Source organism: Erinaceus europaeus, chromosome 21 (assembly GCF_950295315.1).
Source record: "Erinaceus europaeus chromosome 21, mEriEur2.1, whole genome shotgun sequence".
Lineage (NCBI taxonomy): Eukaryota > Metazoa > Chordata > Mammalia > Eulipotyphla > Erinaceidae > Erinaceus > Erinaceus europaeus.
Window position 1 is genome coordinate 28,416,999 of NC_080182.1, and position 15,595 is coordinate 28,432,593.

Consider the following 15,595-nt stretch of genomic DNA (forward strand, 5'->3'; position numbering starts at 1 on the left):
GTGTATTTGTAGTGCCAGCACTGTGCCCCCACAATAATCCTGGAGACAAGAGAGAGAGAGAGAAAAGAAAAAGAAGTAGAAAAATAAGGAGAGACATCACAGCACCACTCCTCTGCCTGTGGAGCTTCCCCTGCTCTCTGTGGTGCACCCATGTGGTACTGGGGCCTTAACCTAAGGGTTCATGCCGAGTAAGTCATGGTTTCTTGGGAGTTGGGAGGTAGCGCAGTGGGTTAAGCGCGCATAACGTTTCTACCAGGTGAGTTAACTGCCAGCCAGGACTATAAACTCTGGTTGTGAGAAAAGAAAGAAAACACAGAGAATGATCAAAATTGACATTTCTAACAATGAAAAATAAAATCACTTAGCATTTTTTTAAAAATCCTTGATACTTCACAGGACACAAGCAAAGAACATAAAATCTCTTTTACTTGTTTATCTTTTTATTATCTTTACTGGTTAGACAGCCAGATATTGAGAGGGAGGCAGAAGATAAAGAGGAAGAGAGACACCTGCAGACTGCCTTCACTATTCACAAAGTTTTCCCCCTGCAGGTGGGGACTGGGGGCTTGAACCCGGGTCCTTGCACATTGCAACATGTGATGTCTACCAGGTGCACCACCACCCGGCCCCTACAAACTCTCCTTCATAAAAGAGGTTGGTTGTCTGAATAAATGCTAGCCTATACTATCTTCCTAAGAAGGCTAATTTTTATGAGTTCAACCAGAAAACCTCAAAGCCTCCATGCAGGAAGGAAGTCCGGGGCTAGAAGCTAGTTCACCAGCAGAGTGTGTGTCTTGCTGTGCAGAAGAGCTTGGGCTCAAACCCTGGCACCCGATGGGAGCACCATGGCTTAACAGAGAGGGACCCATGCATGGTAGAAAAATGTTGTGGTTCCTCCTCTCCCTTGATGCTTTCCCTCTCGCTCCCTCTCTTTCTAAATAAATAATTAAAATGCAAACCTAGAAGGCCACTCCGGGGTATCACACGTGTGCAAGGCCCTATGTTCACTCTCCAGTGACACTGGAAAAAAATAATAAATCAAGAAGTTTGAAGCAGAAAAGGTCAAGGCAAAAGTCTGCGGCATGAGGCCACGGAGGGTGATATTCGCCAGGCACTCCCAGGTGGGGACCCCAGCTCGGAGGCCCAGTGGGAATTCCCGGCATGGCATCTGGCAGGCAGTGAGGAGCTGGCACACAGAAGGAGGCTGAGTCGCCCTCCAGTTGCGATAGAAGTCTCGGCCTGCCTCCCAGAAGCTCTGGAGTCGAGATGACCTTTCAAAGTCACCTCCAGCCCAGGGTAGAAGACATGAGCTCTGTAGGGGCAGGACGTGGGCACTGAACATGAGCAGCAGCCTGGGAGGGTGCAGGGCAGAGCAGCTCCCTCTGGCCAAGGAACATGCACAGCCGCTGGGGGAATGGGAAGTCTGTCCCGTCAGGGGGCATGGCCTGCTCGAGAGGGTGGCAGTGAATCATCACTGTGTAAAAAATTAACTAAATAGTCACAAAGCCTTGTCAAAGAGGAGCTCAGCTCCCAAGCAACTGAACCAATCTGGAATATTATCTTTCAAAAATGGAGAGTAAAATAAGTAGAGAACTCAGAGCAGATAGAACAGATATGGCCAAGTCTCTGCACCAAAGACATTAAATCTGATTCAATGACGAATTTCTTTGCAAAAAGCCTAGAACTCCACGGCCCTGCCCAGACTCAGTGAGGAAATGAGAAGAAGCCAATGGAGAGAGGGTTGAGAAGCCTTACAGAGGGGCCAGGCAGTGGCACACTGGGTTAAGCACACATACTACATACAGTGCACAAGGACCTGGGTTCAAGCCCCTGGTCCCCACCTGCGGGCAGAAAGCTTCACAAGTGGTGAAGCAGGGCTACACGTGTCTCTCTGTCTCTCTCCCTCTCTATCTTCCCCTCCACTCTCAATTTACCTCTCTTATCCAATAATAAATAAATAAAATATTTTTAAAAAAATACAAGTGAGTAGAAAATGGTATAAGTGTTCTGAGAAACTGAGAATTTACTTATTTATTATTGGATAGAGACAGGAATTGAGAGATAAAGAGACAGAGAGACACCTGTAGCCCTGCTTCACCACTTGTGAAGCTTCCCCCCGCAAGTGGGGGCCAGGGGCTTGAACCCAGATCCTTATGCACTGTAATGTGTGCACCACCACCTGGCCCCTGAGAAAGTGATTATTAACACTAGATAACAATATGTGTACATCATAAATGTAGGGGCTGCGTGGTGGCGCATCTGGTTAAGAGCACACATTACAGTGCACAAGGACCTAGGTACAAGGCCCTGGTCTCCACCTGCAAGAGAAAAGCTTCACGAGTGGAGAAGTGGGGCTGCATCTCCCCCCTCCCCTCTCAATTTCTCTCTGTCTCTATCCAATAATAAATAAATAGAAATTGGGGGGAGAGAAGTCTTACAGGGCTGGGGAGAAACACAGCAGTTGTTCAGAAACTTCCAGGTCTGAAGGCCCAGAGGCCCCAGGTTCAATGCTTGCCACCACCATATCACAGAGCTAAGCAGTGCTTTCTTATTGTCTTTATTTATTGGATAGAGACAGGCAGAAATTGAGAGGGGAGGGGAGATAGAGAGGAAGAGAGACAAAGAGACACCTGCAGCCCTGCTCTACCACTCAGAAACCTTTCCCCCTGCAGGTGGGGGCCGGGGGGCCCAAAGCTGCATCCTTGCACACTTAACACATGCGCTCAACCAGGTGCGCCACCACCCCGCCCCTCTGGTTTCTCTCTCTGATGGGAATGAGTAAATAAATCTTCCATAGCAGAGATCTCCTAATCACGGGAAGCTGGGACCACAAACACTGCACCTGGCAGAGAAACCCGGTGACACCTGTGCAAAGAAGATAACACTGAAAGGCCGCCGAGCTGGGAGACGGTCGGTGTCAACAGAAGGACGTGTCCCGGCATCTCCTCTGCCTGAGGCTTCATTGTCTCTATGATGGAATATTGGACGTCGAGAAAATTCTATACATTTTTTTCTTTCTGCCTCCAGGGTTATCGCTGGGCCTTGGTGCCTGCACTAGGAATCCACTGCTCCTGGAGGCCATTTTTACCATTTTATTGGATAGGACAGAAAGGAATTGAGAGAGGAGCGGGAGATAGGGAGTGAGAGAGAAAGAGAGACAGCAGCAGACCTGCTTCAACACTTGTGAAACGTCTCCCCTGCACGTGGGGAACCGGGGGCTTGAACCAGGATCCTTGCTCAGGTCTTTGCACTTAGTACTATGTGCGCTTTACTGCCAGGCCCCCACATTTTTTTTCTATAAAAGGAAAACAAAGGTCAGGATGCTTTCTCTCCAGAATAGCTCCTTTCTGTCTTTTGTTTTTAAAGTTGTTTATCTGGAGCCGTGCAGACTTTCTCCCCGTTCTCCAGAGTGTCCGGAAGCCGAGTGTATGTCGTTTGTTCCATCTGCGTGGCCGTGGCAATGAATGGCTGACTGGCATGGCCGCAACAAAAGCTTCATGTCACTGGACGTTCTCCGTCCAGGTCTGCCAAGGGGTCTCGATCCCATTTCTCTCCTTCCTTAAGCCAGTCCTCTAGGGAGTGTGCTTGCTTTGCGGGCAGCTGGGGTCAGATTCTTTCAGATGGATTAGGCAATCCCACTGCCACGGGTTCAGAGAATGCTCCTTGTCATCCCTGTGGGCTTAGGACACTGTTCTGCCAGCCGGGAGACTTCTGCTCTGGCCAAGCCATCCACCAGCCTCTGCCCCTTTGCTCTCTTGGGGGGGGGGGGTGCAGAGAAAGAGTGGAAGCAGGTCTCCTAAGCGGCTTCTGCAGCGCCTCTCCACTGACTCAGCTCACAAAGTCTGAAGAGAAAGTTTTCCTGAAAATCGACCTCACTGGCAAATCCTTGGGAGGTGTGTGTGTGTGTGTGTGTGTGTGTGTGTGTGTGTGTGTGTGTGTGAAACGCTGAATCATTCTGATGCATGTAGCCAGGAGCTTACATAATCTTTCTTTTATCACCGGAAGATCTTTAGTAATTGTGGGCACTCCTCCTCTAATTTCAATAGCTTCAGAGAGGGCTTGTTGACACCTCAGATTAAGCCAGTGGGTACACGCCACCTTCTCCCATTCATGAAGGTGGAAGCCGAAGAGTGAGCAGAGATCCTGACAGACAGAAGGGACTGACTGCACTTGCATTCCCACCTTCATTCCACGAACATAATAAAGAATCAGCTAAACGGGGAATCGGGCAGTAGTGGCGCACATGGTGCGAAGCGCAAGGACTGGCTCAAGGATCTCGGTTCGAGCCCCTGGCTCCCCACCTGCAGGGCAGTCGCTTCACAGGCGGTGAAGCAGGTCTGCAGGTGTCTGTCTTTCTCTCCCCCTCTCTGTCTTCCTCTCCTCTCTCCATTTCTCTCTGCCCTATCCAAAAAAGAAAAAAGAAATAAAAAGACCACAAGAGCATTGGATTCCTAGTGCAGGCACCAAGCCCCAGCCATAACCCTGGGGGCGGGGGGGAATAAAAAAAATCAACTAAGCTTTTTTTTTTCTTCCCAGTAAGAACATTTAGCTTGAGACATAACAGCCCACGAATGTGAGCGGCACAGCTCAGCCTGCTGACATAGCTACGACACCCTGCGGTAGGTCAGCAACCTGTGTGTCGTGACGAGAAATACCATGCATGTTGACGAGCGAGTCTCCGCTCTCTTCTACCCACCTGCCCTCTCTCTGGGCTATAAGTTTGATGGTTTTACATAGGTCATGACAGTGAAATGGCAAAATATTCTCCTTGCTGTGGTTGGCTTACTTCACTCGGCATAATGCTCATTCATACTACTGCACATTGTAGAACTCCCTTTACTGAAAAAAAAAAACCAAACAGATTATTTGGCCATTGGTTGTCAGAGAAATGCAAATCAAGACAACAATGAGATACCACTTCACTCCTGTGAGAATGTCACTGATCAGAGATGGTAGAAACAGCAGATGCTAGAGAGGCTGTGGGGACAAAGGAACCCTCCTGCACTGCTGGTGGGAATGTAAATTGGTCCAACCTCTGTGGAGAGCAGTCTGGAGAACTCTCAGAAGGCTAGACATGGACCTACCCTATGATCCTGCAATTCCTCTCCTGGGGATATATCCTAAGAAACTAAACACACCATCCAAAGAGATCTGTGTGCAACTATCTTCATAGCAGCACAATTTGTAATAGCCAAAACCTCGAAGCAACCCAGGTGTCCAACAACAGATGAGTGGCTGAGAAAGTTGTGGTCATACAATTCAACTATTAAAAATGATGGGTTCACCTTCTTCACCTCATCTTGGATGAAGCTTGAAGGAATCCTGTGAAGTGAGATCAGCCAGAAAGAGAAGGATGAAGATGGGATGATCCCACTCATGGGCAGAAGTGGAGAAATAAGAACAGAAGGGGAAACACACAGCAGAAATTGGACTGGAGTTGGTGTATTGCACCAAAGTAAAGGACTCTGGGGGTGGGGGTGGGCTTTCAGGTCCTGGTGGCTGGTGGTGGAGTAGGATCTGGGCTGGGGGTGAAAGTATTTGCAGAAAATTGAGAAATTTTACACTTCTGCCAACAACTGTGTTTACTGTTGACTGTGAGCCATTAATTCTCCCAATAAAATGTATTTTAAAAAGATTATTTTATGGGAGCGAATCCTACTAAAGCAGCACTCATCTCTGACATAGGCAGTGCCAGGGATAACGCCTGGGCCCTCGGGCATGCAAGTCCTGTGCTCTACCACTGACCCCAAACTCCCTTCCTTCTCAAACTGACACGTACCCTCGGGCATGCAAGTCCTGTGCTCTACCACTGACCCCAAACTCCCTTCCTTCTCAAACTGACACGTATTCCATTGTATTCAGAGACGCCATATTGTCTGCCTGTTCATCTGTCAAAGACTTTTCAGGCTGTTGCCACAGCTTGGCTATTGTGAAGAGAGCTGAGGTGAACATGGCAAGGTTAACACCTCTTTGAGATACTGGGAATTCTTTCACCCCTTTTTTTATTCTTATTATTTTGAAATATTTAATGTTGTGTATTTACTTAGTGGTTAGAGACAGAGAGAAATGGAGAGAGAAGGGGGAGATACATCCCAGAGAGCAAAGAGAACCTGGAAAACACCAAGGAAGTCAGGTGTTGCTCCCCGAATCTGAGAGGAAAGAAGGAAAAGGAAATGCCAGGTGTGGGTGTGGCTTAGAAAGGAAGTGAAGGTGGGGCCTTAGAAGTGAGTTAAAATGGGGGTGGCCGGCTATCTCTGTTCAAACCACCCAATGAGCTTCTCTGGTGCCTTTTCATTTTCCTGATTAGAAATATTGGGGGAGGGGAGAACCCTAAGAGAAATACATAGAGTTAGGGGGAGAAAGCTCCTAACAATGGAGCAAATATTAATTTAGTCTTATAAATACAAAAAGGAGGAGGAGAAAAGAGGACAAAGAAGGAGGAGGAAGAGAAGAAGTCATAGAGAAGGGGCAGAAGATAGGGAGAAAGAGAGACACCTGCAGTCCTGCTTCACTGCTCATGAAGCTTTTGTCCTGCAGGTGCATGAGGGGGACTGGAACTCGGGTCCTTGTGCATGGTGACATATGCACTCTAATTGGGTACAACCCCACCTGGCCCCTCATCTTTTTTATTTTAAAGGTTTTCTGATTTGTTTACTATGAGAGAGAGAGAGTGAGAGGAGGAGGAAGGGAAAGAAAGAGACATAGCACTGCTCAGCTCTGGCATAAGGTGGTGGCAGAGCTTGAACCTGGGACCTCGGGAGTCCCTCATGTGCATGTAGGTGTCGGAATAGGCTGAGCTGTCTCCTCTGACCCTTCTAATCTCCAGTGTGCAAATGCTGCATTCACTCTCTGGCCCTCTCACTCCTGGTCCAAAGTCCAGTTTCCTGGCTTCTGTTCAGCCTGCTCTGCACATGGACTGCTGTGTTTCCACAGCACTTACTTCAGCGGCTTCCTTAGCTCTCGGCCATCCGCTGACTAAGTCCGCCAACTTTCACAATGGACTTTTTGGTTGTGTTCTTCAAGGAACCACTGGGAACATAGCAGGCATTTAAATAGACAACACCTAGAGAAAATAACTGGGTCCCCTTGACTCACCTTTGTGCATCAAGTTAGTTAACATCTGCGCTATGCTCACAGATATAATAAAAGTCTGGTTTTTTTTTTTTTATCAAATCATAGATTTTAACACCTAATAAAGATCCCCTAGCTTCACATTTATCTTTATTCTTTTTTTTGCTCAGATAAAATATGAAGTCGGTTATGACCTCTTAAACAGACCATCTGATGGAAAGTCTACATAAAAGGATGTGCGATCCACCCAAATTATTAATCATGTCCCCTTGGTGAACAAGTCCAAAACAGAATCTTATAGCTTTAGGTTGTATAAAGACTATCTTCTCACAGGCTGGGGGTGTGAATCCACCTGCCAACATCCGTGTCCAGCAGAGAAGAAATTACAAAAGCCAGAAATCCCACCTTCTGCACCTCATAAAGAATTTTGGTATACTCCCAGAGGGGGAGAACTGCTAGGGGAAGATGACCAGAGGGCTCTGAACCCCCAATTCCATCACTGGAAGCATCTGTCACTAGGAATCTTGTTTTTATACTGTCACTGAAAGCAAAGAGAATCTAGAAAACACACGAGGAAGGAAGCCAGACAAGTGGAGGTGTGACTTAGAGGAAACATAGAAACATAGAAAAAAAATGGGCAAATACATATAAATTACATATAAATTACATATAAATTAGATAGTTCTAGAAATCATAGTCAACCCATATCTGTGACCTTGGGAGAACCACTGCAGTTTCTGTGGAAGGGATAGGGGACTCAGAACTCTGGTGTTGAAAACAGTGTGGAATTATACACCTGTCAGCTTATAATTTTGTAAATAAATATTAAATAACTAACACTTTTCATTAAAAAAAAAAGACAACACTAAAGATATAATATGAGGGCATGAGACCCCACAGGTTAGATGGTAAACTGTTCTTCTAGGTGTTAGAAGTTTGTGATAGTGGACAGAGAGGAACCTCTCCTTGCAAGGTACTAAGTTTGACAATAACATCTGTTGAAATGACAGAAAGTCAGTGACATAGTAGAAAAAATAAGAGTGATAGGAAAGGGGCAAAGGATTGGACTAGAGCTTCAGGGAAAATTAAAAATGTCCTTTCAATAACATTTTCGAGCATTAAAAGGAAAAAATAAAATATAGATTAATTTGATTCCATCAAAATGATAATTTTCAGGTCACCACTAAGATAATGCAGAGCAGGGGGCCAGGCGGTGGCACACCTGATCAATCGCACTTAGTATGAAGCACAAGGACTCACGCAAGAATCCTGGTTCAAGCCCCTGGCTCTCCAGCTCCTCATCTGCAGGGGGGACGCTTCACATGCGGTGAAGCAGTCTGCAGGTGTCTGTCTTTCTCCCTCTCTATTTCCTCCTCTTCTCTCGATTTCTCTCTATCCTAGCCAATAGAATGGAAAAAGTGGCCGCTGGGAGCAGTAGGTTTGTAGGTTTGTAGTGCCGGCACTGGCCCTAGCAGTAACCCTGAAGGCAAAAATAAATAAATGAATGAATGATTAAATAAACGAAAGGAAATGAAAGGCACACCGGAAGACAATATTCAATATTCATCCTATGTATGTCCACATATAGGGGCCAGGTGGTGGTGCACCTGAGTAAGCACACACATCACAATGAGCAAGGACCCAGGTTCAAGACCCTGGTCCCCACCTACATGGAGGGAGCGTCACAAGTGGTGAAGCAGGACTGCAGGTGTCTCTCTGGCTCTCTATCTCCCCTCCCCTCTCAATTTCTGTCTCTATCCAGTAATAAAAATTAAAAGATTATATATATATATAACCGAAGATCTAAACCTAGAAACTGTAAGCAGCTTTTGCATTTTTATGACAAATGAGCCAATGATGTTTGCAACCGGCCAAAAATTGAGCAGATACTTCTCAAAAGAGGATACAGTCAGCATGTGAACAGTCAGCACATGAAAGGCCACTTCACTTCGCTTGTCACTTTTGGGGAAGTGAGACCTGAAACCACAGTGAACTCTCACTGCACACACCAGAACAGCTGGAGTTAAGAAAACTAAGAAAGTTAAGAGACTAAGAAATCCCGCTAACAACAGAACACCCAGGACTGCCGTGTGCCGTGTGCAGTGGGCGTGTGAGATAGTCCAACCATGATGAAAACCACTTAGCCGTCTCCTACGAAGCTGGCATGTTCTTACCATTTGACCTGGGAGGCTCATGCCTAGATTTTACCAAAGAAAAATAGAAACATCAGCTCACACAAAGACTCAGGAATGGATACTATGACACTGTTATTTATTTATTTATGTATTTATTTAGTTAGTTAGTTAGTTATTGCTGGGGCTCAGTGCCTACACTTCAAATCCATTGCTCCTGGAGGCCATTTTTTCCCAGTTTTGCTGCCCTTGTTATTATTATTATTGATGTTATTATTGTTGGATAGGACAGAGAGAAATGGAGAAAGGGAAGACAGAGAGGGAGAGAAAGACACCTGTAGACCTGCCTCACCGCCTGTGAAGCGACTCCCCTGCAGGTGGGGAGCCGGGGGCTCGAACCGGGATCCTTACATGGGTCCTTGCGCTTTGTGCCACGCATGCTTAACCCGCTGCACTACTGTCGGGTCCTTGGTACTGTTACTTATAATAGCCCCAAATGTCGATATTCACTGACAGATACACCATTTGTGACACAGAACGGACTCAGAGCCAAGAACACTATCTAGGAAGAAGGACCATTCTCAAAACACTGATCACAAGAACCCACATGCACAAAAAAAGAGTACGTGCAGTGTGATTCCATAGCAGGAATTCTAGAAGAGATAAAAGGAAGCCTTGGGTGATAGGTATCACATGGATGGCTGGAGGCAGCTTGCCCAGGTGAGGAGGTGTGGAGAACAGGCCTGACCGCGGAGTGCGCAGGGGGATTCTTGGGGGACAGATGCTCTCTGGTCTGATCGGCATGCCTTTGCCATAGCTTGTCAGACAGTGAACCATCAGGCAATGAGAGGCTTTTACTATATGTCAGTTAGGCCTCTGGAACATTAACTTTTTTTTTCTTTCATTTGACATGTAGTGGCTTACAAGATTATGAAACTATAGGATAGATTCAGTAGTTCCACACCACACACTCCATCAAAGAAGAATGTTAACTTTTAAGCGGTGTAAAAGTTGACGATCAGATTGAGTAAATACATTACAACACACAAAGATAAATAAATAAAGTGCATCCTTGATCCTAAGTGTGTGATTTTTCTGCAAAAGTAGTTTTCTGTGTACAAGAGACAAAAAAGAGAGAGAGAAAGAGAAAGAAAGAAAAAGGAAAAGGAAAAAGGAAGATAAAACCAAAAACAAAAAAAAAACTTTTTTTTTTTTTGCTAAATGCCAAAGATAAAATGCAAAGTTAAATTAGACACAATCTTGCCCTTATTTGCCTTTCTTTTTCCAAAGAGATGGGTATATCAGTAATTATTGTACAAAACAAGTAGTGATCACATTCTTTTAGAATTAGAAAGTTTTGAGCTGGGGAGATACTATAATGGTTATGCAAAAGACATTGATGTCTATGTCTAGGGAGACAGCACAGGGGTTCTGCAAGAGACTCTCCTGCCTGAAGCTTTGGGGTCCCAGGTTCAATCCCCAGCACCACCATCAGACAGAGCTCAACGAAGCCCTGGTATCTCTCCTATCGTTAAAAATAAATAAGTAAAAATTATTTTTAAGAAAGGCTTCAATATCTGAGTTTCCAAGATCCTCGGTTTGATCTCCAAAACTATCATAAGAGCTGAGCAAATTTTTTTTTAATTTCTTTATTGGGGAATTAATGTTTTACATTAGACAGAAAATACAATAGTTTGTACATGCATAACATACCTCAGTTTTCCACATAACAATACAACCCCCACTAGGTCTTCTGTCATCCTTTTCCAGGACCTGTACTCTCCCACCCACCCACCCACCCCAGAGTCTTTTACTTTGGTGCAATGCACCAACTCCAGTTCAGGTTCTGCTGAGTGTTTTCTCTTCTGATCTTGTTTTTCAACTTCTGCCTGAGAGTGAGATCATCCCATATTCATCCTTCTGTTTCTGACTTATTTCAGTTAACACTATTTCTTCAAACTCCATCTAAGAAAATGGTGAAGTCACCATTTTTAATAGCTGAGTAGTATTCTTTGTGTATCTAGACCACAGCTTGCTCAGCCACTCATCTGTTGTTGGACACCTGGGTTGCTTCCAGGTTTTGGCTATTACAAATTGTACTGCTATGAACATATGTGTACACAGATCTTTTTGGATGGGTGTGTTGGGTTCCTTAGGATCTATCCCCAGGAGAGGAATTGCAGGATCATAGGGTAGGTCCATTTCTAGCCTTGTGAGAGTTCTCCAGACTGTTCTCCACATGGGTTGGTCCAACTGACGTTCCCACCAGCAGTGCAGGAGGACTCCTTTGACTCCACAGCCTCTCCAGCATTTGTTGCTGCTACCTTTTCTGATGTATGACATTCTCACAGGAGTGAAGTGGTATCTCATTGTTGTCTTGATCTGCATTTCTCTGACTTGTAGCATTTTTTCATGTGTTTCTCGCCTTTTGGGTCTCTTCTGTGGTGAATATTCTGTCCATGTCCTCCCCCCATTTTTGGATAAGGTTATTTGTTTTCTTGTTGTTGAGTTTGGCAAACTCTTTCTATATTTTGGTTATTAAACTCTTGCCTGATTATGGCATGTAAAGATCTCCCAACCTGTGAGGGGTCTCTTGGTTTGGGTACTGGTTTCTTTTGCTGTGAAGAAGCTTTTTAATTTGATATAGTCCCATAGGTTTATACTTGCCTTAGTCCTCTTTGTAATTGGATTTGTTTCATTGAAGATGTCTTTAAAATTTATGTGGAAAAGAGTTCAGCCAATATTTTCCTCTACATATCTGATAGTTTCTGGTCTAACATCCCAATCCTTGATCCACTTGGAATTTACTTTTGTGTTTGGTGAAATATACTGGTTCAGTTCCATTCTTCTGCATGTTTCAACCCACCAGGAAAAAAGTTTTAATTATGAATAAATAAATTGTAAAGGACTTAGGTTTTTTTTTTAATTACACTTACAAAAGTAATGTGGATTCATCCGTTAGGATTCACCCTCAGCCCATACTGCAATCACCTTCAACAAAGCAATGCTAGTCCAGCTCTTTTAAACTGAAATCTGTATACGTACATAAACTGTATTAATGAAATTCTTGTCGAGTAGGAATTATAGAATTTTGGACTCTGGTGTTACAATTAATGAAGAGTGGGGGGAAATAGCATAATGGTTCTGTAAAGAGACTCTCAGGCGTGAGTCTCTGAAGTCCCACGTTCAATCTCCCATAAACCAGAGATGAACAGTGCTCTGGTAATAAATAAATAAATAAATAAATACTTAACACGACAATTAATAATGAAGAGGGGTTGGGTGGTGGTGCACCTGCTTGAGCACTCATGTTACAATGTACAAGGACCCAAGTTCAAGCAAAAACTTCACGAGTGGTGGAGCAGAGCTATCTCTCTGTCTCTTTCCCTCTCTGTTTCCCCCTTTCTTCTTAATTTCTGGCTGTCTCTATCCAATAAATAAATAAATAAATATTTTTAAAAGTGTTTAAAAAAAACCAATGAAGAACTAATGGGCAGGGAAAACTGGTCAGAATATGTGAAAGAATGAACTACCACCACAAATCAATTCCAAATGGATCCAAGATTTGAATGTGTAACCTAAAACCATAAAATTTGTCGAAGAGCCTAGATGGTAACCTCCTTGACACTGGTCAACACTTTGTTTAGGTTTGATGACAATAGCAGAAAAAATAAGCCCCTGGGAAGACACCCACCCAAAATACAGAAGCACAGTTGGGAAAAACATCAACAAAAAGTAAATATTGGCATACTACGTGGGAATAAATATCTGCAAATCATATATCTGGAAAAGGTTAGCACTCAAAATACATGAAGAACTCATATAATCAATCCTGAAAGATTCATGAATGGAATAGGCAGAGTAGCTGAGTAGACCTCTTTGAAAGAAGACATGCAGAGAGTGAACAGGTACGTGAGAAAGGGATCAGCACCGCTAACCATCAGAACTACCCTGAGGCATCGCCATACACCAGAGAATGGCTGTTTGCAGTCAGGAGCTAACAAGCATTGGCAAGACACAAAGAAAGTGCCAGGTGTTCGCCTCGTGCACGGCTGGTGAAATGTAAATTGGCACAGCCACATAGCAAACAATGCAGAGTTTCCTCAAAAAATTAAAAATAGAACTACCCTATGACCTTGCAATTTCACTTCTGGGTATGTACCCAGAAGGAAACTCAGAGCTGCCTCTTCATGTCCATTACCATCAGCAGAGGAATGGATAGAGGAGATGGCTACACATACACGTGCACAACATTAATATTCACTGCTCTCTCTCTCTCTCTCTCTCTCCACATATAATGTAATCTATTCAGTCACAAATAAGAAAGGAATTCTGGCAGCTGACCTCACCAATGGGTCCTGGAACCCCCTCTCTCCAGAGCCATACCCCACTAGGAAGAGACAGAAACAGGTGGTATAGATCCACCTTTTAACGCCATGTCCAGTGTAAAAGCAATTATAGAATCCAGAACTCTCACCTTCTGTACCCTATAAAGAATTTTGGTCCAAACTCCCAGAGAGGGAGAAATGATAGGGGAAGATGACCAGAGGGCTCTGAATTCCAATCCCATCAGTATCTGAAGAGAGAGAATGGAAAGGGAGGGGCATTTGGATGTAGTAATAGGTATAGGTGTGACTTGGAAAGGAAATGAAGAAAGGGCATTAAAAATGGGCAGATCTATAAAAATATAGACAGATAGCTATAGAAATAATAGTTAACCCATACCTGCAGCCTTAAGAGAACTGCTATAGCTTCCAATGGTGGGATTGGGGATTCAGAACTCTGTTGATTAGAATGGTGTAGAGTTGTACCCCTGTTGTCTTGTAATGTTTTAAACCAATACTAACTCACTAATAAAAAAATAAAATAATACAATAAAATACTACTACATCAAAAATAAAATAAAAATTTTAAAAAAAATAAGAAAAGAATTCTGACATCTGTAATCCCATGGATGGACTTGAGGGCATTATACTAAGTGAAATGTCAGGCAGAAAGAGACAAGTGTTGTCTGATCTCATTAATGTGTAGAATATATATAGTAAAAACTCAGAGAGAACAGATCTGGGGCTGCCATAGGGAAGTGGGAGTGGGTGCTAGCAAGAACTGAAGTGGGTAAAGGTGATCTAAAGTTACCAGTTCCAGCTCTAAAGTTAAACAGCTCTGGGAATGTGATGAGAAGCAAGCTGAGGGGCCTGGTGGTGGTTGAGCACATATGTTACAATGCTCAAGGAACTGGGTTCAAGCTCCCGGTCCCCACCTGTGGGGGGCTGCCTTCACAAGTGGTGAAGCAGGGCTGCAAGTGTCTCTCTTTTTATCTCCCCTTCCTCTCAATTTCTGGCTGTCTCTATCCAACAAATAAATAAAGGTAAAGACAAAGAAAGAAAAAGAGAGAGAGAGAAAGGAAGGAAGAAAGGAAGAAAAAGAAAGAAAGAAAGAAAGAAAGAAAGAAAGAAAGAAAGAAAGACACAGCTATATACAAGATATACTGGGTACTGTACAGCAAACCCTAACAAAAGGACTTTTCAAAGTTAACCCAATTACCAAATAATGTGATGCTAACATTAACTATCAATTGTCTTTTTGAATCCTAAGACAGCAGGAACCTCACATCTCCACTATAGAGCCTCTACTTCCCCCAGTCCTGGAACCACTGGATAGGGCCCACTTTCCTGCATGCCTCTCCCAATCCATATCAAATAATATTGCATCTGCCGATCACAACCTAACCAACACAACGATTGCCACCTCAACATGCTTCACTTCAGACTGTGTCCAGAGACTTCACGTGTGGAATGACAACCCTTCAGCTTCATTACTCGGGTGAGACCTTTCCTTTCATAGTATACTCTAATTTCATCTCAGGTGGTTCACTTTCTAACAAAGTCCCAAAACCTAGATATACACCAGTTTCTGTGAGAGAGGGCATATGTTCACACATATCCGTAAACTACTGCAAAATATATACCTGAAAGCAGAAGTACACTAGAGTTTGCAGTGAGTACCCCCTAACACTTCCTCTCTACTATCCCAAGCTTTGGGTCCATGATTGCTCAACAATTTGTTTGGCTTCATATGTTAACTCTCTTTTTAGTCACCAGGTTCCAGATGTCATCAGGATGCCGGCCAGGATTCCCTGGATTGAAGACCCCACCAATGTGTCCTGGAGCTCCGCTTCCCCAGAGACCCACCCTAGTAGGGAAAGAGAGAGGCAGACTGGGAGTATGGACCGACCAGTCAACACCCATGTTCAGCGAGGAAGCAATTACAGAAGCCAGACCTTCTACCTTCTGCAACCCTCAACGACCCTGGGTCCATGCTCCCAGAGGGATAGAGAGTGGGAAAGCTATCAGGGGAGGGAGTGGGAAATGGAGATTGGGTGGTGGGAATTG

General features: G+C 44.3%; 1 long non-coding RNA gene across 2 annotated transcripts in view; it reads left to right on the forward strand.

Annotated features, from left to right (window-relative positions):
• LOC132535298 (uncharacterized) overlaps nucleotides 1-15,595 on the forward strand; it is an 84,968-nt gene extending 69,373 nt beyond the window's left edge. Inside the window, exon 4 of one of the 2 annotated variants that reach the window (XR_009547086.1) lies at nucleotides 15,298-15,595. This is a non-coding gene — a long non-coding RNA (uncharacterized LOC132535298). The remainder of the gene's footprint in view (nucleotides 1-15,297) is intronic. The other variant, XR_009547088.1, reaches the window with a different exon arrangement.